Genomic DNA, 25,899 nt, shown 5'->3' on the forward strand with positions numbered 1-25,899 from the left:
ATAGACGGTGGTACGACACGTACAGGGGTGGGGGTATGACTCGAACGTACTGGGGTGTACATAGACGGTGGTACGACACGTACTGGGGTGGGGGGGTGTACATAGACGGTGGTACGACACGTACAGGGGTGGGGGTACGACTCGAACGTACTGGGGTGTACATTGACGGTGGTACGACACGTACAGGGGTGGGGGTGCGACTCGAACGTACTGGGGTGTACATAGACGGTGGTACGACACGTACAGGGGTGGGGTGTACATAGACGGTGGTACGACACGTACAGGGGTGGGGGTATGACTCGAACGTACTGGGGTGTACATTGACGGTGGTACGACACGTACAGGGGTGGGGGTACGACTCGAACGTACTGGGGTGTGCATAGACGGTGGTACGACACGTACAGGGGTGGGGGTACGACTCGAACGTACTGGGGTGTACATATACGGTGGTACGACACATACAGGGGTGGGGGTACGACTCGAACGTACTGGGGTGTACATAGACAGTGGTACGACACGTACAGGGGTGGGGGTACGACTGGAACGTACTGGGGTGTACATAGACGGTGGTACGACACGTACAGGGGTGGGGGTACGACTTGAACGTACTGGGGTGTACATAGACGGTGGTACGACACGTACAGGGGTGGGGGTGCGACTGGAACGTACTGGGGTGTACATAGACGGTGGTACGACACGTACAGGGGTGGGGGTACGACTCGAACGTACTGGGGTGTACATAGACAGTGGTACGACACGTACTGGGGTGGGGGGTGTACATAGACGGTGGTACGACACGTACAGGGGTGGGGGTGCGACTGGAACGTACTGGGGTGTACATAGACGGTGGTACGACACGTACAGGGGTGGGGGTATGACTCAAACGTACTGGGGTGTACATAGACGGTGGTACGACACGTACTGGGGTGGGGGGGTGTACATAGACGGTGGTACGACACGTACAGGGGTGGGGGTACGACTCGAACGTACTGGGGTGTACATTGACGGTGGTACGACACGTACAGGGGTGGGGGTGCGACTCGAACGTACTGGGGTGTACATAGACGGTGGTACGACATGTACAGGGGTGGGGTGTACATAGACGGTGGTACGACAGGTACAGGGGTGGGGGTATGACTCGAACGTACTGGGGTGTACATTGACGGTGGTACGACACGTACAGGGGTGGGGGTACGACTCGAACGTACTGGGGTGTGCATAGACGGTGGTACGACACGTACAGGGGTGGGGGTACGACTCGAACGTACTGGGGTGTACATAGACGGTGGTACGACACGTACAGGGGTGGGGGTACGACTCGAACGTACTGGGGTGTACATAGACAGTGGTACGACACGTACAGGGGTGGGGGTACGACTGGAACGTACTGGGGTGTACATAGACGGTGGTACGACACGTACAGGGGTGGGGGTACGACTCGAACGTACTGGGGTGTACATAGACGGTGGTACGACACGTACAGGGGTGGGGGTGCGACTGGAACGTACTGGGGTGTACATAGACGGTGGTACGACACGTACAGGGGTGGGGGTACGACTCGAACGTACTGGGGTGTACATTGACGGTGGTACGACACGTACAGGGGTGGGGGTACGACTCGAACGTACTGGGGTGTACATAGACGGTGGTACGGCACGTACAGGGGTGGGGGGGTGTACATAGACGGTGGTACGACACGTACAGGGGTGGGGGTGCGACTGGAACGTACTGGGGTGTACATAGACCGTGGTACGACACGTACAGGGGTGGGGGTACGACTCGAACGTACTGGGGTGTACATAGACGGTGGTACGACACGTACTGGGGTGGGGGGGTGTACATAGACGGTGGTACAACACGGACAGGGGTGGGGGTGCGACTGGAACATACTGGGGTGTACATAGACGGTGGTACGACACGTACAGGGGTGGGGGTACGACTCGAACGTACTGGGGTGTACATAGACGGTGGTACGACACGTACAGGGGTGGGGGTACGACTCGAACGTACTGGGGTGTACATAGACAGTGGTACGACACGTACAGGGGTGGGGGTACGACTGGAACGTACTGGGGTGTACATAGACGGTGGTACGACACGTACAGGGGTGGGGGTACGACTCGAACGTACTGGGGTGTACATAGACGGTGGTACGACACGTACAGGGGTGGGGGTGCGACTGGAACGTACTGGGGTGTACATAGACGGTGGTACGACACGTACAGGGGTGGGGGTACGACTCGAACGTACTGGGGTGTACATTGACGGTGGTACGACACGTACAGGGGTGGGGGTACGACTCGAACGTACTGGGGTGTACATAGACGGTGGTACGGCATGTACAGGGGTGGGGGGGTGTACATAGACGGTGGTACGACACGTACAGGAGTGGGGGTGCGACTGGAACGTACTGGGGTGTACATAGACCGTGGTACGACACGTACAGGGGTGGGGGTATGACTCGAACGTACTGGGGTGTACATAGACGTGGTACGACACGTACTGGGGTGGGGGGGTGTACATAGACGGTGGTACAACACGGACAGGGGTGGGGGTGCGACTGGAACCTACTGGGGTGTACATAGACGGTGGTACGACACGTACAGGGGTGGGGGTACGACTCGAACGTACTGGGGTGTACATTGACGGTGGTACGACACGTACAGGGGTGGGGGGGTGTACATAGACGGTGGTACGACACGTACAGGGGTGGGGGGGTTTACATAGACGGTGGTACGACACGTACAGGGGTGGGGGTACGACTCGAACGTACTGGGGTGTACATAGACAGTGGTACGACACGTACAGGGGTGGGGGTACGACTGGAACGTACTGGGGTGTACATAGACGGTGGTACGACACGTACAGGGGTGGGGGTACGACTCGAACGTACTGGGGTGTACATAGACGGTGGTACGACACGTACAGGGGTGGGGGTGCGACTGGAACGTACTGGGGTGTACATAGACGGTGGTACGACACGTACAGGGGTGGGGGTACGACTCGAACGTACTGGGGTGTACATAGACAGTGGTACGACACGTACTGGGGTGGGGGGTGTACATAGACGGTGGTACGACACGTACAGGGGTGGGGGTGCGACTGGAACGTACTGGGGTGTACATAGACGGTGGTACGACACGTACAGGGGTGGGGGTATGACTCGAACGTACTGGGGTGTACATAGACGGTGGTACGACACGTACTGGGGTGGGGGGGTGTACATAGACGGTGGTACGACACGTACAGGGGTGGGGGTACGACTCGAACGTACTGGGGTGTACATTGACGGTGGTACGACACGTACAGGGGTGGGGGTGCGACTCGAACGTACTGGGGTGTACATAGACGGTGGTACGACATGTACAGGGGTGGGGTGTACATAGACGGTGGTACGACAGGTACAGGGGTGGGGGTATGACTCGAACGTACTGGGGTGTACATTGACGGTGGTACGACACGTACAGGGGTGGGGGTACGACTCGAACGTACTGGGGTGTGCATAGACGGTGGTACGACACGTACAGGGGTGGGGGTACGACTCGAACGTACTGGGGTGTACATAGACGGTGGTACGACACGTACAGGGGTGGGGGTACGACTCGAACGTACTGGGGTGTACATAGACAGTGGTACGACACGTACAGGGGTGGGGGTACGACTGGAACGTACTGGGGTGTACATAGACGGTGGTACGACACATACAGGGGTGGGGGTACGACTCGAACGTACTGGGGTGTACATAGACGGTGGTACGACACGTACAGGGGTGGGGGTGCGACTGGAACGTACTGGGGTGTACATAGACGGTGGTACGACACGTACAGGGGTGGGGGTACGACTCGAACGTACTGGGGTGTACATTGACGGTGGTACGACACGTACAGGGGTGGGGGTACGACTCGAACGTACTGGGGTGTACATAGACGGTGGTACGGCACGTACAGGGGTGGGGGGGTGTACATAGACGGTGGTACGACACGTACAGGGGTGGGGGTGCGACTGGAACGTACTGGGGTGTACATAGACCGTGGTACGACACGTACAGGGGTGGGGGTACGACTCGAACGTACTGGGGTGTACATAGACGGTGGTACGACACGTACTGGGGTGGGGGGGTGTACATAGACGGTGGTACAACACGGACAGGGGTGGGGGTGCGACTGGAACATACTGGGGTGTACATAGACGGTGGTACGACACGTACAGGGGTGGGGGTACGACTCGAACGTACTGGGGTGTACATAGACGGTGGTACGACACGTACAGGGGTGGGGGTACGACTCGAACGTACTGGGGTGTACATAGACAGTGGTACGACACGTACAGGGGTGGGGGTACGACTGGAATGTACTGGGGTGTACATAGACGGTGGTACGACACGTACAGGGGTGGGGGTACGACTCGAACGTACTGGGGTGTACATAGACGGTGGTACGACACGTACAGGGGTGGGGGTGCGACTGGAACGTACTGGGGTGTACATAGACGGTGGTACGACACGTACAGGGGTGGGGGTACGACTCGAACGTACTGGGGTGTACATTGACGGTGGTACGACACGTACAGGGGTGGGGGTACGACTCGAACGTACTGGGGTGTACATAGACGGTGGTACGGCACGTACAGGGGTGGGGGGGTGTACATAGACGGTGGTACGACACGTACAGGAGTGGGGGTGCGACTGGAACGTACTGGGGTGTACATAGACCGTGGTACGACACGTACAGGGGTGGGGGTACGACTCGAACGTACTGGGGTGTACATAGACGTGGTACGACACGTACTGGGGTGGGGGGGTGTACATAGACGGTGGTACAACACGGACAGGGGTGGGGGTGCGACTGGAACATACTGGGGTGTACATAGACGGTGGTACGACACGTACAGGGGTGGGGGTACGACTCGAACGTACTGGGGTGTACATTGACGGTGGTACGACACGTACAGGGGTGGGGGGGTGTACATAGACGGTGGTACGACACGTACAGGGGTGGGGGGGTTTACATAGACGGTGGTACGACACGTACAGGGGTGGGGGTACGACTCGAACGTACTGGGGTGTACATAGACGGTGGTACGACACGTACAGGGGTGGGGGTACGACTCGAGCGTACAGGGGTGTACATACACGGGTGGGGATGTACATACACGGGGGGTACGTCTCGGATGTACGGGGGTGGGGGGGAGTGTTGGGCACGTATGCAGGCACATGTCTCCATGGTTGCTATGGGAGTTCGGTGCGGACGGTGTTTTTTCCATACGGTTGTGAGATCGGACGCACGGGATGGATCGTGATTCCTCGGTCGGACTTCACCTTTCACATTTGTACGGTACATCATCCGAGGACGTGTCGGACACATTTTCCGACCCAAGGACGTGTGGGAAATCATTCCCGATGAGGTTTGTATGGACTTTTTACCATGCGAATCGTGATTGCCAGTTCGTACGGCACTTGTACGATTCGTACGGTAAAAAGACCGGATACGAGTCGCACGGGGAATTTTTTTACCGGATCGTAATTGGCACCTGAGTGTGTGCTGTTTTAGGGAGGGATATGTATTACCTCTGTTCATGAGAAAGCACGACCAGTCTAGAGTTCTAACTTTCTGCCTCTACTGGCATCAGCCCCTCTTGGTAATAATGCCAAATGTTTTTCCAGTTCCTCCAGCGTGTGTGGGCTGGTTCCTCCCAGTGGATTCATACACCCGACTCCTCATACTGTCCTTCATTGGTCAAACACAACAACGTGGTTTGTCTTTGGACATGCACATTATCGTGAAAAAGGAATGGGCTAACAACCCCAAGTATCTAACGTTCAATTACCTTACTGTTGCCCACCACTTGCCCTGAATTACATCTGTTGGAAAATGGCTCTCTGTAAAGGGTCACCGCAAACATTTTGCCTTCCTCCTCCTATTTTCTGACCTTGTTTTTGTTGAACAAAGGACTCTGAGCACTTTACCACTGCTAACCAGTGCTAAAGTGCATATGCTTCTTCCCTAATCATATTTGTGATTGCTGTATACCTGATTGACATATTTAATTTACTTCTAAGTAGGGGTGGGCGGAATTTGCGAAATCCACTTTCGCAAATTATCGCGAAAATGTTAAAAATTATCGCAAACTTGCGTAAATATCACGAAGATGCGGAAGTTTTTTCCCCGCATGTTCGCGAGATTTTCTGCATGGTTGCGGCTCGCCAACTTACCCATGTGGTTGCTCGCGGGCGCGGCCATCTTGTTTTCAGTTGTCTCGCGGTGCATGATCAGGAGAAGAAAGACGTGATCGCGCGACGCATGACGTCACTGCGGGCGCGAACTGTCGCGAGACAGCGCAAATGGCTAAAAACAATACAACATCTCATGGAGAACGCGACCGGATCAAGAAAACTTGTCGGCGAACGCAGGGATTCAGGTAAGGCGATCGCGCACGTGCGAGAATGTATTATTTTACAGCGCGAGCAAGAAACAAATTATCGCCAAGCTGCGGAATGCGGAAATTTTGACATATTCGCGCTTTCCGCGGAACGCGAAAATGTCAAATTATCGCAATTTCCGCGAACGGAACGACATTTTAGCCCAGGCCTACTTCTCAGTCCCTTATAGAGTGGCAAACCATGTACCTAGGGCCTGTAAGTTAAATGCTACTAGTGAGCTTGCAGCACTGATTGTGCCACCCACAGGAGTAGCCTTTCAAACATGTCTCAGGCCTGCCATTGCAAGACCTGTGTGCGTAGTTAATGCCACTTCAAATTGTCATTTGCAACGTACTTGCCAAGGCTTAAAATCCTCTTTCATTACATATAAGTAAGCCCTAAGGACAGGTGTATGTAAATAAAAGGTAGGACATGTACCTTTATGTTTTGCATGCGCTGGTAGTGACAACCAGCCTGTTTTGTTTTTGACTACTGTGAGGGCTACCCCTCTCACAAGGTACCATTGGGAATTCTATAATAATATTTTAAGCTGCAACTCCTGAAGAAAGAGGAGTAGCTTTCTGATGTTTCATATGTTTGAAATGGTATTTATAAACCCTACTTACCGGTGAGGTTGGATTTAACTCTACTTCTTTAGAAATACCACTTTTAGAAATTGGACATTTCTCTGCACTTACTGCTCTGTGTGGCTGATAGCCTGTCTCCAATACACATCTGGGCTGGGCTGGGTGACAGCTCCATTAGTGCATTCTCTTCAGACAGCCACAGCAGAGGACACTCAACTGTATCTGAAATAATCTGCATACTGATGGGTCATCCTCAGCAGGACGGAGGTAACACTTTGCTTGAATGGGTAGTGCCCTGTTTCCAAACAAAGTGCTGATTTACACTCATAGCTCGACTGACAGACAGGATGGGCTGAAAGGGGACCTATGCACTTCAGAGAGTTCTTTTGAAGCACCCCCAAATCAAAGGCACTTTTGGTTATGAGTACTGGGTGTCTGACCCCATTGAATCAGATACTTTTTTAGACCTGTAACTAGACATTGCTGGCTCTACATCTGCACATTGTCTGAAGGACTGCTGTGCTTCCAGGAGGAACTGCCACTTTGCTAACTGCTGTGTTATTTTGGCCTGCTGCTTGCTGATCTGCAGGAGGGACTGTAACTTTGCGACCTGCCTTGCTCTACTGGCCTGCTGTCTACTACGTTTGCGTTGTGATCAACTACAAGTGATATCCAAGGGCTTGCTAGCTTCCCCCCTGTTCAGGAAGTCTCAAGATCATCAAAGACCTCACCCCCTTACACGGTCATTGGTCTCTGTGACATGTGAGTCCGGCGAGTGGGTTTTGACACTAACCAACTTGTGAGTTGATTGCCGCCTTGATCTTAACACAAAGACCAGCACTTCCCCTTTGCCAAGGACTCAGCGCTCCACTTTTCTACAACTAGCATTGTCACCGAGGCTCAAGTTGTTCAGGCTGTGCTGATCTAAGTCACCGCCGCACCCCCAGCAGCTGCAATGGGTTCCAGCGTGGATCTACTGTGACACATTGTCCGGGTGACCAGGGGCATACCCAAGAGTGTGACGTTTGTCAGCCATCAACGCGCATGCCATTGTGACCCAGATTAACCGACGACACAGGCCACACTCATGAGGCCTGTCGACAACTTGATTGAGGGGTCAGACCCGCATGTTTGTAAGTGTTTCACTGACCCGCATGTTTGTGAGTGTTTCACCTTTTGTTGAAGTTCCCTTGTCCTGGGGATCCCGTATAACAACAAACCTCTGGTGTCATTTGACGCACTGCTTCGCCCGCCACAGCAAGGAAGTAATACTTCTCTGTAACCACACAATTGTACGAGCTACTAACACAGGATTTACCTTAATGACTGCAAAACCGTGGGCATTTACTGGGATAACTTGAAAAGTATATATTGTATTTTTGTCGTTTTGGTCTTGTTTTGTTTCAAATACAATAACATATTTTTATAAACCTGTGTGGAGTCTTTTTGTGGTGTATTCATTGTGTTACAGTGTGTGTGTGTGTGTGTGTGTGTGGTGCACAAATACTTTACACATTGTCTCTTTAGATAAGCCTGACTGTTCTGTGTTATATTACGAGAGGGTGAGCATAGATTATCTTAATTGTGTATCTAGCTTACCCTGACTAGAGTGATGTGTTCTGCCTGGCCTGAGTGTAGATCGTAGCCAACCAGAAACCCCATTTCTAACATACATCTCACACATTAAAGTCCCTGACAGATCCCACTAGCATCTGGCACAAATATGCTGCTGGGAGAGTACCTCAAAGAGTCTCCTAACTATAGGTGTCCATAGGGACCCACTATCAAAAGAGGTCTGTGTGAGTATCCATTATTCAGTCTCAGTAGGACTGTGTGATGTACAATTCCTGGAAGTTTTGCCTGGGTTGACACTGCCACTAGAAACAATGCCCTGGATAGTTTTTTGATGGAAGGTGTCTGTTCATGTAGAGCCATCCTTATTCTCGGTTGATGGAATGTTCTTTTTGTAAAGGCAACTTCAACATTCCTTTTGTCAGATCTACTGAGAACTCACGATCTGACATGGTGCCCCCACCTAATTTTGTCAATTGTTCAGGAATCTCAACTCCTGAATCAGATGTGAGGATCTGCATGTACTGTTCAGCATCTGTTCAGCTGTAATATGACTTGCATGTCATCTTAATATATAATAATGCAGATCCCTTGCACATTCCTCAAGGTCCCTGCCATCAGATTTAGCAGCTTGATTTGGTTTCACCAAATGAACTGGAGAAACATGAGGTATGAAGATATCTTGGGGATCATCAGATAGGCAACATTTAAGTTTTGTTTTGACACATAATCTCTTTGAAGCACAATGTCCCTTGAGACAAGAAGGCCTGTTGAGATTTATTATTGTTCTGAGTGCTCTGGTGTTCTTTTTTGCTTGTCTAGCTAACCAATCGCTTAGAAAACTTTAGAATATCTGGAACACCTAGCTATAACTCCTTTCTGTTTCAGGAGCCTGACATCATTATTTGTAAGTCAGCATTCATCTATCATGAATCTTACCAGTTTTCAATATGGAAATCCACCTCACCTTTCTTTGGAACAATAAGTGGTGCTATTGTAACTCTTAATTATTTTTTTCAATATTTCATGGGTTAAAAATAAGTGAATTCAGGCAGACAGGAGGCCGCTGCTATTAGCAGTCCTTGTGATAAAAACTGGTGAAAATAATTGCTTTATCAATGATTTCACCTTGTATAAAATTGAAAAGGTTTGATTGCATTTATCCATTTCTTGAGAAATCAAATAACAAATCTGGTACAACAAGGACCATCTCTGAGGATGCTACTTCCCCCTAATTTTGGGTTGATCATATGCAGCAATCTTCAGCATTTCTCAGTGATAGGCTGGTCTTTGGAAAAATAGGGAGCCCTTTGAATCCAGTCCATTACTACTTTAATGTCCTTCTCATTCCCTAAAATGTTGGCTTCCGCTTTTATTTGCCGCTTTTTAGCATGTTTGACAGACATTTCACACAGTTTGTTATCATAGTCCCATCAGGAATCTCATGAAAAATTGGAGAGAAAAATTAAGATGCACAGATCCATCTGCTTTTCTCCCGTGACTGGTCTGCCCTACTGCAGTTTATCATTTCTTTAATTAGGTTCTTTCACAGCCTTTTACATATTTATTTCACCACTCATTGAGCAGGTGCCCAGTCTGAAAACTTGGGTGGGCTGTATCATATTACCAACAATTGTTACTACTTTACACCTGCTCTCAATTTCAGAACACACTTGCACTAAGCTTGCATGAAATAGAATGTTTACTATTTTGTAACTTATTTTTTTCTAAAAACTAGACAGAAGCAAACGCGGCCAGAACAGGTAAGAGCAGTGGGGTGGTGGGGCAGCGTGGGTGGGGTGGTGGGAGGGCAAGTTGACAGATGACAGAATAGGTAAAATTACATAAAAAAATAATTAATCCACTTACCTTACACTCGCCGCATCGCCGATGTGGCGAGCGCAAGGTGGGTTTAAAAAAAATTAAATGTAATTTTACCTATCCCGTTGTCTGTTGACTTACCCAACACCATCACTGCCCCGTCCCCATCGCTCTTTCCTGTGCTGGCTGCGCCTGGCCAGATGTAAAACAGATGAAGTTTAATAAATAGGAGTGAAAAATGGACCCCGTGAGACAATAGAAATGTTTCTATTGCAGCTCAGGGCATTGAGTACAACTCAGCAGTAACTTTCCATCTTCTTCAGTGGGCCCCAAGCCATGCACATACTATTCCCTGCTGCCAGAAATTGTAAAGTGGGTCTGCCAACATCAAATTATGACATGTAAGGCAGCTCAGCTGTGGCTATTGTGTTTTCCACTTCCCTTTAAGAATTAGGGAATCCCTGATTGAGAATGAAAATACGACTGCCCAGAAGCCTGAAGTCACAACCATCTTAGTCAGGACATCCAGCTTCCAAAATATGATTGGGAGTATCTAAACCAGGGCCGGATTTAGCGCTGGTGGTGCCCAGTGCATGAATTCATTTTGGTGCCCCCATGGCCTCCTTCTCCATGGATTCCCTCACTACCAGCCTTCAACAGGGCCCCTCATCTCACCATAGCCCTTCTCTCACATGCATTTAATTTGTTTTATAAGTTCCAGTGTAATGTGTCAGAGCACTTTACATCACACACACATATTATACGAGTAGTCTTCAAACTTTTTAATGCCGCCCCCTCACAGTGAAAGAAAAAATGACCGGGCCCCCCACAACATTTTCCACAATTATTCTATTTAACTGGCAATGTTTAAATATGTCTAGACATTGCAGTTAAGTCCTGTTACCGTTTTAACAATACAATCAAATACATGATTGGCAAATATGCTATTCTGGTCAGGCAGGCCTACTAACATGTAAACATATCCACAGTGTGATTATTGGAAATGGGGGTGGGGCTTTTGAAGAATATTTGGAGCCCCTTCCTTTTTGACACCTTCTCCCAGCCAAGATATAAATGACAAAAGATGTTATTGATGGCCCATTACAAAATGGCTTACTGCTGCTTAGTTTTTTCTACTGAAATCAAAGCACTGATATCAACATAGTGCACTTGAAGACCCCCTAGACTTCTGCATTATACAGCTACGTGTGTATATTGGTCTATAGGAAACTTTATATGAGAGAATGAGAATTAGAAGGTGTAGGAATCACATGGCATCACTACCAGTAGGCTGTATATTTCAAAGATTCTTAGATGTGGAGAAACAAAAACTTTGAATTTCCCAGTGGTTGGAGTTGGTTCTACTAACATGAATGCAATTCTTCCCAAACAAAACCCTTTTAAGCAACATTAGGATAATGAAAAAAATGGGAAAAACATGAGGTTGCAACCCTATTCCTTGCATTTGCATGCAGCTCTTTGATGGCCGTTTATAGGTCATCGTGCTATAGTAGGATTGTAACATATAAACTACAAATAACAAAAGGATGTTGGTGACGATAGCAATAACCCACTATGCTATCCACATAAAATACTGTTCAGCGATATGCATGTACACTTTCTGTTCAGCAGTCAAATTAACCCTCTGCACTACTTTATGATGAGTCAGAACTGTCAGTAGACAAAACTTGCTCTCCCTCCAGTAGGAACATTAATCACCAGAGTTATTTTGCAATTTTTTTTGTTGCCTGAAAACTGTCCAACACACAAGGAACTCTGCAGCAGATGTTTTTAAACACATGTTTTTTTTAACACAGCGTCCCCCCACTGAGGTCAGCACCCTGTGTGGCTGCACCATTCATCCCCACCCTAGAGCCGACCATGATCTCACTCTCCCTTCAGATCAAGAAAGGTGAATCCAGAAAATGACTAAGGGGGTCATTAGGATGGTGGAAGGACTGCCAAGAATTTGAATTTAATTTGAATTTAATTTGAATTTTAATTTAAATTTGAATTTAAATTATTTTTAAAGCGCACATACACCAGCGGTTTCTTGGCGCTACAACTAACAAAGGACCGGAGCAGAAAACCAAGAGCAAGCTACAGGAAAGTTAATTAAAGGACTTGATAAACAAATGAGCCTTGAGATGTTTCCGAAATTCCGGGTACAAAGCAAGGGTTCGGAGTTTAAAAGGAAGAGAATTCCAGAGGAGCGGGGCAAGGGTCGCAAATTTCGAGCCTCCCCATTTCTTTCTCCGATAATGTGGGATAGTAAGAAGGGACTGAGTGGATGAGCGTAGTTCCCTGGTGGGAACGTAAGGGGTAATCTCAGAAGAGATAAAAGCCGGTGCCGAGCCCAGTCGAGCCTGAAATATGATGGAGACGAGTTTAAACTGGACCCGGGCACAACAGGAAGCCAATGCAAAGATTTCAGGAGGGGGGTAGTGTGGTGAAATTTCGGGAGTTTAAAGACCAGGCGGGCCGCCTGATTTTGAATCTGTTGCAAACGCCGTAGACTATATGCAGGAATACCTGCATATAGGGCGTTGCCATAATCCAGGCGGGAAACCACCATGGCCAAGATGATCAGTTTGAGGGCAGTAAAGGAAAAGAAACGGGACACCCTGCGTATAGTGCGCAGTGATAGGAAAGAAGAAGAAACCACAGAGCTGACCTGAGAGTGAAGAGTGAGTTGAGAGTTGAGTTTTATGCCTAGTGTTTTAACTGAGGTAGAAGGGATAGGTGAAAGGCCAAGAGAGGGGGGCCAGTATAGAGAGGACCAGGGGCTGGATGAACCACCCGTCAACACCAGCTCAGTCTTGTCTGGGTTGAGCTTCAAGTGGTTGTGGTTCATCCAGTCCCGGATATGGAGCATAATAGATTGGAAATTTAGAACAGAAGAGAAGGAAGAAGACAGATTGAAGACCAGTTGGAGGTCATCCGCATAATTAAATACGGCAACCTCCATTTGTTGCAGAGAAAAGATAAGAGGGGCAATATAAAGATTAAACAAAAGAGGGGAAAGGGAGGAACCTTGGGGGACCCCGCATTGAACTCTCCGAACGTCCGCAGTAAAGTCGCCCAGGCGGACAGCCTGGGTGCGGTCACTCAGGAAGGAGGATAGCCAGACCAGAGCGGTGCCCCCGATCCCCGCCGCCTTGACACGGGAAAGCAAGATGGTATGATCCACCGTGTCAAAAGCGGCTGAGAGGTCGAGAAGCACCAAGGCCTGGGGCTGGTTAGTATCCATACCCTCCCTGAGGTTGTCCAGGACCGAGAGGACTACGGACTCCGTAGAGTGTGCGGGGCGGAACCCGGCCTGGCGGGGGGCAAGAGCTCCGTGCTTCTCCACAAAGGAGCTCAGAGCGCTGGTGACATGGCGCTCGAGCACCTTTGCCAGAAATAGCAGGAGGGAGATGGGGCGGAAGTTGGCAGGAATTGAAGGGTCCGCGCCCGGCTTTTTAAGAATGGGTACAATAACCGCAGATTTTAGTGGGTTCGGTACTACGCCTTGAGAAACGGAGCTATTGAGGAGGTGAAGGGGAGGGTCTGGGCATGTGATAAAGATGTGACGGAGAATATGGGCCGGACAGGGGTCTAGTGGGGAGCCGGATTTGACAAGGGGTATTATGGATGTCAGGGTTTCTTTAGTAAGAGGGGGGAGGGTGGTGAGTTCTCCCTTAGGAGGGGGATACTGGGGGTCAACAAAGGTGGGGGAAGGGGGAGGGATGTGGGTTTTGATAGTAGCTATTTTCTGAATAAAATAGTTATTGAGGGAGTGACAGAGTTCTTTGGAAGGGACGGGCTTTAAAGTTGTTCTGTCTGAAAACGCCAAATTGTGCACGATCGAAAAAATTTCCTTCGACTGGTTTTCTGCTGCAAGGATTTTGGAGGAGAAGTAGGTGGTTTTAGCCCTCAAGATGTCTTTTTTATATTGGGTCAAGATGTTAATGAACTCTAATCGTAAAAGGGGGCAGTAATTTCGCCTCCAAGCACGCTCCGCGCGACGTACCGCTAGTTTGGTGGCCTTGAGCTCTGCGTTGAACCACCGATTGGCATCCTTCTCTCGCTTAGAGGTGATTTTTTTAAAGGGGCAACAGAATCGCAGCCTGAGGAGAGCCACTGTTCGATGGCCTTGACCTGGGAGAGGGTGGGTAGGCCATGCAGAGAAGGGAGGGAAGTGGTGAGTAGGGACGATAAGTTTTCCGGATCAACTCTACCCCAAGCACGAACCCAGATGTTTTTGGGACGAGGGGGCTTGGTCGGAGGGTGAATGGGGAGGGCAAATGAGATCAAGTAGTGGTCAGACCATGTACAAGGCGAGATAGAGAGGGACTCCACAGGACAGTTCAGGGACCAGATCTGATCTAATGTGTGACCTTTGATATGGGTAGGGGAGTGAATATGAGATGTAAAGTTGAGGGATTGGAGAGTATCTGAAAATTCTTTTGAAGATGAGCATTCCGCTGGATCAGAGGGCCAGAAGTTGAAGTCACCAAGAAGTAGAATAGAGGAGTTATTAACGGTGATTGTGGCTAGGACTTCCAGGAAGTCAGGGAGAAACAATGAAGTGGATCGGGGAGGACGGTAGGTGAGAAAACAAGTAAGAGGGGGCATAGTGGATATAGTGCGGATTGCCAGGTACTCGGTATTTGCGATGTGTGGCAGGGACAGGGTTTGGAAAGGAAGGTCGGTACGTGCGATGACCGCCACGCCGCCCCCGGCTCTGCCAATAGGGCGATCTGCTCGAAGGGCTTAGTATGGAGCTGGTAAGGTGGCCAATAGGGCAGGGAGGGAGTCATCGCAGAACCAAGTTTCCGTTAGAAAAAGAAGATCTGGGGCATGAAGGTCAAGCAGTACCGAGAGTTCGTGTGCATGGGCTACAGCAGACCGGGTGTTGAGGTAGAATGCCGCAAGGGTTTTGGAGGTAGCAGGGAAAGCATTATCACTAGGAGAGTGGGGGGGGACAGCTAGAGGAGGGGGGATGTCGGGAGGAACAACAGGCGACAGGAAATTCCCCCTGTCGAATTAGGATGGCGGTGGAAATCCCAATCTGTCCGTGGCGGACGGAAAGTCCGTCCGCCATGGTTCTGCAATGTGGTCCTTTTCCGCTCGCCTTGCAGAACCAAAACATAGGGCAGCATTGCGGCGGTGCCTTGCAGACACCGCCGTAGGGATTACGATATCCCTTTCCGCCTGCCTTTTTGCGGCGGTCATCCCACTGCGAGAAGACAGGAGGAGGATGTATTCAGGGGCCCGTTGTGGTCCCCCCCTGTGTTGGGGGGTGCACTGGGGATACCCATGGTATGTCCTGCAATTCCCTGCACTGTGTGGCAGGCACAGAGTGGTGCCTGCCACCTAGTGCAGGGAGATGCCATGCATGACATTTTAACATTGCGTATGGTGCTGCAGCCAGCAGCACCTTCCGCAATATTAAAGGCCCTGGATGCGCCCGCCAGTATGGCGGGCACATCCTAATTGCAGTGGTGAGAATTCCATCGTAATGATCCCCTAAGTTCCCCACATTCATCCAACTTCACAGGTGAAGTGTACCTTCAGAAAGCAGAACCGTCATGCTGGAATAGGGAATGCTGTGACTGGTACTTACCAGTGACTGGGACCGGGTTTGTCAGCAATACTGACATGAGTCACAGCCTCTGATGATATGTCACAATGACATGAGATAAGGCATAGCAAACTGATGAACAGTTTTGAGTAGACTTTTAAATGATAAGAATATTCTTCCTTCTCCTCTTCTGGAGAGGTTTGAACTTTTCCATATGTTGACATTTTCCTGGAAGATGTGTAGTTATTAATGATGTTCGAAAATTATCTCTCAGTTATGATAATCCCTGGCAAACTCTTGGTTGTCATGTATTTACCTCCTTTATCAATTTTTAAATGCACTTTGCCTTTGGCACCTTTTTTTAAAAACTTTATTTTTCATTTTGTAAATTGTACACATTACAGTAGCCCTCCTCCTTTACACTCTTATCCATGAAAAGCATGCAGCATTACTAGGCACATTCTGTTACATTACCATAACAAGTGATGATTCTTTAAATACAAAATTTGAAATGATCCTCTTGGGTAGCCAGATTTCTCAGAACCCCCGTCACACTGCCAGTCTCAAATTTCCAGTGTTCCTGTGTGGTATCCACACACTGCATTCTGTGGGGCGGTATCCACCCTTACTGGTATTCTCATCTCTCTCAGGCTCTACAGCTACAGCTATGTCTAGCCAATTACCGTGGTGTCATAACCTTCAGGGTTCATATCCGCAGTAGCTGTATGATTAAGGTTTGCTAGGTATGGTCCCCAGATGTTTTTCGGCCTATAGCGTGTTGGTATGAGTTCATTACAATTATCAGATTGAGTATTGCAATATGACAGGTCTCTGCACCACTCTGTTAGTGTGGGAACTGGGCCTTTAATCCATCTCATAGCTAGTCATCTTTTGGCTATTAATATGCCCAGTTAATATGCCCAGTGCTATCAGTTTTGTTGGGGCATATTATCGCCCATTATCGCCGCTTTAGCGGCAGTTTTCTGCCGCTAAAGCGGCGATAATGGGCTTGATAATATGCCCTTGAGAATTCCCATAGAAGCCCATGTTCTGGTGTCAACATGGGCTTCTATTGGAATTCTCTGCGGCATATTATCAAGCCCATTATCGCCGCTTTAGCAGCAGTCTTTCTGTCGCTAAAGCGGCGATAATTTTAACGCCGTGCTTGATAATATGCCCCCTAGTTCCTTTAGGCACATCTTTAGTGTATCCCAATAGGGCCACAAGTGGTGTCACGGGAACATGAGGCTCCACCATTTCCTGTAATGACCCAATAACTTCCAACCAACATTTGTGGATCGCAGGGCAATCCTATGCCAGGTGTGTAAAGTGTGCCCCTGCTGCCCTGCATCTGTCACAGTTGTCATCCTCTCTCAAACCATATCTATGCAACGTAGCTGGTGTGTAGTACACCCTCTGTAGAGATTTGAAATGTGTAAGCTAGTGCTCTGCGATACATCTTTGGTGCTAGTGCAGCAGTACAGCCACTGCTTCTCCGTTATGTCTATACCTAGCTCGTCACGCCATTCCTCTAAAGCCTTCGCGTGTGCAGAGTTGGTTCCTAATCTGAGTACATATAGTGCTGACATTGCATGCTGCGGTGAGCGGGCTTGGAATAAATGTCAGTACTGTGTATTTCCGTGGCTCCAGCATGCTATCCCCCTGCACTCCACAGAGTGTATGTCTCCCCCGGTGATAGTGATATCTCTCAAGCTGGGTTACCTCCATTGGCGTGACGTGCAATTGATCCCATTCCTTGACTGCCCCATCAATAAAGTAGTCAATCATGTGTCATATATTTAGCGTGTGCATTGCATGTATAAATGCCTTGTCCTGATGGCTCTGCAGCCACTCGCACCACTCAACGGGCAGTTTCAGGCAGAAAAACAGTTCAATTGACTTTGGCACCTTTTGTAATTATTTAGTCTAATGCACTACCCTCTCTGACATAAAACTTTATCCAATGCTTGTACACCTTTTCATCATTTTTTACATTCCCCTGGGCCTTTTCCAGCCTGGGAGCATGCATCTGAAAAAATCCCTGAGTCCAGGATTCTGTGTGCACTGTTGACCAGATTTACGCACTGGTGTGGTGGTCAGAAGAAACATCACTCCCCTTCGATGAGTTGCATTACACTCACCCCCTTCAGTCCCTTTCCACATGTTGTGCGGCTCTGGTGGATGACTGAGGCAGGGTGGGTGACTTCAAGACATGAAGTCTAGTTTGCCGATGCAGCTGTCCTTCACTCAGGTAATGGGAAGGAGCAACATATTGCTCCCGTCACTGGATTGCACTGAGAGACCATCAGTGTTCACAGAAAAAGTCAAATTTTCTTTGCACAACACGGCTATATGTGATTCAAATAAAAACATCATGGTAACTGGGTTTTCCATCCACAAAATAGCAGTGAGGAAAAACAAACTTGTATCAAGAAAGAGCAACAAAGAATGAGTTGGGGCTTAAACTGTAACTGACTCTGGTCCTGGTCAGGGATTAGACTTTAGGTTTCAGGTTGCACCCAGAGTTTCTTGGATAAGTAACTTGGTTAAAGTTTTAGTGCCACTGTGGGAGAGCACTAGAAGAAGTGACGTATGAAGGAGCCTCTGATCTTTCCATCGAATAGCGGCTCTGGGCGAAATTTTTATATGTACTTTTCGTTAGATTACTTCCAGATTATGACAGAAGAAGAATAAATGTAATGGCTATTTTAATTTTTTTTCCAATATATTATTGAGGTGCCACTGTATATTTTTTATTTAAATCTATGCCCCTTTCGTTAAAAGAGACTACTGATACATGTAGTGATAGCATTATCCATAAACTAATGGGCATATTTACGAGCCCCTTTGTTTTGCTCTTGCACCACTCAGTGCAGTGCAAGAGTGACACAAAATAAAAATGAGATTTATGAAGCCACACAAAGCCACCTTGTGTGACCCTGAGCGGCTTCAGAAATGCAATGCAGAGCAAATCAGTGCATTGCATTACTCTGCACCCGGGAGGCATTTCCATGGGCGTTGCGTGGGCATCCCCAGATTTACTAGTAGTGTTAAACCTTGGAATGTGCCAATAATCTATGCCTCCCCAGGGGAGGCGTGACGAGGAGACATATGTTTCTTTCTACTCATTCTTTCCTCTTTCTATGTCTGCTGCATTCTGTAGCACACATAGAAAGAGGAAAATGTCTCAATGGATTGTGCTTGTGTAGGAAGGGGCAATAATCTCGTTACAATAATAGACACCCTTGCACAATGGTGCCTGCGTTGGCATTAGGATGCCAAAAATGTCCCAGTGTGGAGGAAAATTCAGGAATGAGCCGTATTCACTTAAATACAGTGCATTCCTGACCTTTCCTACACATGCAGCGCAGCAAGGTGACTTGCTGCTCTGCACTGCATGATTGGCCACAAATATGGTCCAAAATTTACAGAATATGCGATATCAGTACTCTGTTGAGGTTTGTAACGTTGCTTGTATGTCATGTATAAATCAGCCTCCAGTTCGTTGTTGCTTCTTGTACAATTGTATTCTATCTTCAATTTGCAAATACACTGGATGCATTTTGAGTGTTCAAATTTTGCAGTAGTCTGAACTTTGTTTGGGTTACCAGTACTTGAGGTTACTTCAGTGGCAGACCAGGGTTGGAGCTAGAGTGTATATGTTTGTGTGTGTGTGTGTGTGGGTGTGCGTGTGTGTGTGCGTGTGTGTGTGCGTCCGCATGTGTGTTTTCAGGCGTGTGTGTGTGTATCTGTCTCTCTGTCTGTCTATCTGACTAATCCTTGGGCCCCCGAGCATTTCTGCCTGCAGGGTGGGAGATGTATCTACTGAGATGTAGCCTATAATGTCCTGTTCAGCTCCTCAGATAATGTTTGCCTCTGTATAGGACTACGTTCACTCAACTTCGAAGATAAAAAATGAACTCCTCCACCCCCATCCTTCTAGCATTGATAAGTTTAATTGAGGAAAGGTAGAACACGTTTAAGGGTTTGCAAAATATTGACCAGCATGTGCAGGACACAGCGAAGCGTCAGCAGGGCGCTTGTGGTTTAGGTTGGACTGGTGACTGGCTCAAGGTGTGCAAGGAGAAGTGTGATTCAAGGTGTTTATCACAGCTGTGGCTCATAGCATGCAGGGAAACTGTGGTTTAAGATTTGCCTGGTTGGAAACCTCCAGGGTTGCATGACCTCTGTCATTCATGGCTACTGTGGATGTGTGTATGAGTGGTAACTCTGGGTGAGTGATTGCACAGTGATTTTGAGTTTTCTCGAAAATCTGGTGTATTTAGTTCCAGGTGTTTAAGGCGTGGGAAACAGTGCCAGGAGAAGGGCTAATTCTGAAGTGCCATTATATAGTGACACTGCTCAGTGCTGATACATGCTACTAAGAATACCAGTGAGAGCAGCATTGTGCTCTTTCAGAAAAAGATCTTGGGGGCACATGCATCAAGCCATTTTGTGATTGTAAACAGTACGATTCGTAAAAATTGGCCGTTTGCTATCACAAAATGGCCTTTTGTGATGCATGTAACTTTTGGGCAATTTGCAATTTAGGTCATCACAATTTGTGATTCACTAATGCAGATGCAAGAAGCATTTCCGAAATGCAAACTATGCATTTAGGAAACGCTACTTACCATCAACTTCAAGTTGGTGGTAATGTGTGCATACTTTGAAAAATGCACAAAGTGCCATGTGCACACTTGCATTTTTCTCGTGGTGCTTCGAGGGGGCCTTAGGCCCCTGGGAAGCCTTGGATTCACTTTCGCTATTTGCGATTACCAATTAGCAAATGGAATACCATTTATTCCTATGGGCCTTTAGGCCCATTGGAATGAATAGAGTCACATTACTTAATAGTGATTCTCTATTTGCCGAATCGCTATTAGGTAATGTTCAGGAATCACAATTTCTTTTGCGATTCCTACATGCACAGCATTTTACGATTCCCAAATAGTGAATGGTTAAAATTCGCTATTTGGGAATCGCAAAATGCAGCCTTGATGCATGTGCCCCTCAGTTTCAAACACTAATTTTACCCTGACCCAAATCCTTAGCAGTAAGTACATTACACACTAAACAAGGAGTAGTCTGAGTCAACAACTCTGTTTTGGCAATCATGTCATTAATTTCAGCCTTCAAGTTATGAGATATGTTGGAAATTGAATTTCTGGTTGGCTAGGGCATGCGCCTAAGCCAGGCAGAAACCACCACTCTAGTCAGGGCAAGGGAGTTACACACCGAAGATAACCCCTGCTCACCCCTTTGGTAGCTTGGCATGAGCAGTCAGGCTTATCCCAGAAGCAATGTGTAAAGTGTTTGCGCAACACGCACACACAGCAGCAACACACTAGGCACACCACAAAAGAAACTCCACACAAGGTTATATTAAAAATAGTCTTTGTATTACTCATACACCACATTAGATCATAATCACAAATGTACACTGGGCCACCTGACACTAGGTTATACTTTACAGGGGATTATATACAGAACAGGGCCAATCGGGCCACTGTCACAACCATCACAGTTGGGGGAAAAAAACAGTAATTACTGGTAACCATGCATGCAGCATGAGGCAAGACCATCATAACAGGACTTAGCATAGTATTTTAGGCAAAACATCAGCAGTACACCTTAGTATCCACTAGTAGAGTGCACACATAAATTCATCATGCCCACCTTAGTTATACCACCATTTCTGCAAAGGCAACTGTCTTTTCCCTGTGTAGGTTCCTGGGCCACTTACCCTCTTACCACAGGAAATGCGGTATTGTGGAACTCGGGCCCCGTCTTGGCTCACAGGAACAATCAACACAAAAGAAAAGCCCCCAAAATCGGCAGCTGCCAGCGTAGGAGACCTCTCCCGGTCTCAGGTTATGGCTCTGAGTGGGGCTTGGATCTTGATCCCACCTAAGATTTGAGGCAGCCCTCGATGCCCCCAAAATGCAGTGCAATGCCCCCTCCAATGGTCTGGCTGGCAAAGGTGGGTCTGATCAGAAACTCCACCTGGGGGATTCTCCAGTCTGCCCACTCCCACTGACCTGGCAGATGCCGTGCCCCTCTGGGTTTGTCTGCCCTCCTTGGCTCTCCTTCAGGAGCCGGGAGGCAGGAAGCCGTGAAGTGGAGCCTGCAAGGCTCTGGCTCCTTTTCGGCACCAGGGCTTCCCCCACAAGGGATGTCGGACCCTGTCGGGGCTTCTCCCACTACTCCAGCAACACACAGGGCTCTCCTCTTCCTGGGGAGCCCCGCCCACCGTCAGGCACCATCTCGCCTGACTTCCTTGCTGAGGTCGCCAAAAGCCCGCAAGGCTCCGTCTCTCCTGCCGGCCACGCCCCAGGTCAGGTCCTCTCCCCTGTTGCCTCTGGGTTCATTGTGAACTCCTGCAGCCCGGGCCACTCAGTAGAGCCCGAGCTGCGCACACCGTGGGAAAACAGTGACCGACCTCCAGGGAGAGGGGGAACACTTATCCTGTCTCAGCTCCCCTCTCCTGACCCACAATAGTCACAGGCAATGGTGGCACTTTAATAAAAACAACAACGCTTTACAAGTGCCTTCGCCCACAGGTCATAGAACTGACAGGGGAGCACCCTTGAGCACTGCACACACTTCTTTTTAAATAATCAGGAAGGAGGACAGTCCAGTCCTTCTGGGACTCCACACAGGAGCAGCCTACTGCAGGTCCATTCACCCCTCACATCAGGGCAGAGCTGGGCACAGGCAGGCCTTCATGTAGGGACCCCCAGGAGACAGCAGCTGGGTCCCACGGTGGTACCTCCTTGCCCAGAAGTCCTTCGACTCCTAGCAGGTACCAAGCAGCACTTTTCATTGGGTCACAGCACAAATATTTATACCATGTTTGTCTTTGTTCTTAGGGCTCTGCGCCCAGTCCAAACCAGTTCTCGGGAGCGCTCCAACATTTGTATACAGTGCTCAAACACCCTCATTGTTAGGTTAGGCTCTGGCCCCAGCTACACCACAGGGGGACGGAGCCAGCATTGTACAAGGCAGGCACAGACCTATTCCCACAACTCCAAATGCAGATCTGCCTATTCAGCCTAGCACTGATTCACCCAGCCCCTCTGGAGCCTCGGCACCTCCTCAGTCCCTGTCACTCCAGAGCCATGCATCAATATACATCAGGCAGGCACAAAGACACATAGCACACACAAATTCCCTGTTCTTAAAGTGACATTTCTAAAATAGTGACAATAAATCTGCGCACACCATTATGCAGCATTTATTACCACTATTCCAAACATACCAAACTTGATCACGCTGCTCCTCTCATATCGGGAATTACCACGGAAACACTTAACAGGGAATCCCCAATGCATTCCTATGAGAGGGCATCCTCACAGTAGTGAGAAACCAAAATGGCTGTGTGTCACTAACAAGACATGTCACACAGTTAAGGTACATGTCCTACCTTTTACCTACAGCGCACCCTGCCCAAAGGGCTAGCTAGGGCATACCATAGGGGTGACTAATATGTAGTAAAGGGGTGTCACAGACGTGGCACCCACTTTATGTGCTACATCACAGCAGCAATAAACTGCATGCGCAGGCCCTGCAAAGGCAGAGGCCTGAGACAGGTTTGAAAGGCTGCTTTGATGGGTGGCGCAAGAAGCGCTGCAAGCCCACTAGTAGCATTTAATTTACTGGCCCTGGGTATCTGAGATACCACCTTACAAGGGACTGACAGGTAAATTAAATACGCAAAACAGGTGTTGACCACTCTTACCACGTTTTACAACAGAGAGCACACGCACTTTACACTGGACAGCAGTGCGAAAGTGCCCAGAGTCCTAAAACCTCCAACACCAGGTCAGAAAAAAGACTAGGAGGAAGGCAAAAAGTTCAGAGATGGCCTTGCAAAAAGGACCAGGTCCAACAATAGGAGTTAACTGAGCCAAGGGTGCTTGTTTTCGTCTGCTTGAAATCACACATCTGCTATTTGAGGTGGCACGCTTAATGCCTTATTCCCTCACAGTGTATTTGCTTCAAGGAATGCGAACACACATATGTGATTTAATAAATATTTCTATGAGGAAGTCTTCTTTAAGTAACATAGAGAACAATACCGAATAAAGGCACTTTTTGAATAAAAACATATTATATATATAAAATTCACTCGTAAAAAACCAATGAAATTCCCCTGTTATAGTTAGTTCAGATAACTATAACTCGCGCGCCCGCAATCCACTGCTCATGACGTCACATATTACAACACTCATGACATGGTCAGTGGCATCACTCATGACATCAATGATGACATCATCCTTGTGATAGAGTGGCGGTCACGCGAGTTATAGTTATCTGAACTAACTATAACGGGGGAATTTCATTGGGTTTTTACGAGTGAAATATCCACCTAACTATAACATGTGTGAAACCTATGGTTTTTTAAGTGAATTTGCAAGGTTTTTTAAATGCTAATTCCTAACTATAACGTGTGTGAAACCTATGGTTTTTTCAGTGAATTTGTACGTTTTTTTAAATGCTAATTTATTTATGTATTATAATTTTTTTTATATATTTATTTTACAATAAACTACGCATGAAAATTTTTTGGGGGGGTTTTCACCGTGCGCGCACGGTGCGCGCACCCCCGCGATTAAAAAAAAAAAAAGGTTCTGCCTTCGGGGTCCTTCAGGGACCCCCTGACAAAGGCTAGGGGGTCAGGAACTCTCTACCCTGCCCCCTTTTCACGTTCACCACCTTCCTTTTTCACTCTCGCACTGAAAACAAACAAAATGGCGGCCGACACTTCCTGATTTCGACCGATTCGAATGTTGACTAACATGTAACCATCAATCAGAATTACGCTTGCGCACGTTAGGGTGATCGCACGGTGCTCGCACGGTGCGCGCACGGTGCACGCACCCTGCGCGCGTATAGATATTGATATGCTTTTAAATGCTATTTTCTCAGGAAATACTGAACAGATTTACACCAGACATGCAAAAGGCACTTCCTTGACCTTATGGCTACCTCTCTGCCAAATTTCAAGTAATTCTGTTCAGCCGTTCGGGCTGTAGCTGCGTCTAAAGGTCCTATGGAAAAATGCATGGGGAATACGCTTTTTGGGACCCCCCCTTTTTTCTCGGCCCCCGCTTGACGAATCACCCCGAGACTTTCAGGGTAGGAGCTGAACGGAGCGCCCCATTAGTTTTGAAAATTTCGCGAGGATTCGTCAACTGGCGCCAAAGTTATTCAAAATAGAATTTTGAGATTTCCTATGGAAACACGGTCCTAACTATAACTATCTACTGGCGACCGCCAGTAGATAACATATATATATATATTACCTACTGGCAGCCACCAGTAGGTAGTTATAGTTAGGACCTATTTTCCATAGGAAATCCGCAACATTCTATTTGGAATAACGTTGGCGCCGATTGACGAATCTTCGTGTAAATTTTCCAAACTTTTGGCCAGATAGATATATCTGGGCGAAGCCTAACCACACATCTCATCGTGAGATCTGATTGGCTGTCAGTACTTCATCCAAGAAGTGTTGGCAGCCATCTTGGGACTAATATACATGATAACACCTCATTAAAAAGCATTGCAGTTAATAGAAGGTTTTAAGACTTTAGCTACATTATAAATCATTTGTTGATGGTACCATACTCATTTTAGGAATTGTGGTGTGTTCTAAGGCGATTTTACCATGTGATAAAGCCTTCTGCTGTGATATCATGAATCATGTTTGAGAGAAAACTATTTTCTCATGCTTCTTCCACAGAGGTTTGGAAGGTGATCTATAAGCTAAACTAAGAGCATATTTTCTGTAAATTCACATTATCTTTCTCAGTCATGTGAAAATGAAGTCTGACATTCTCAGTAAAACATGTACATCCAACAAGGGCAGAGACTGTCAGTTGATTCCCTTGTGTTCTACTGCAGCTTCCCAGAGTGTTCTAAAGAACAAC

This window comes from Triturus cristatus, chromosome 5_2, assembly GCF_964204655.1.
Source record: "Triturus cristatus chromosome 5_2, aTriCri1.1, whole genome shotgun sequence".
Taxonomy (NCBI): Eukaryota; Metazoa; Chordata; class Amphibia; order Caudata; family Salamandridae; genus Triturus; species Triturus cristatus.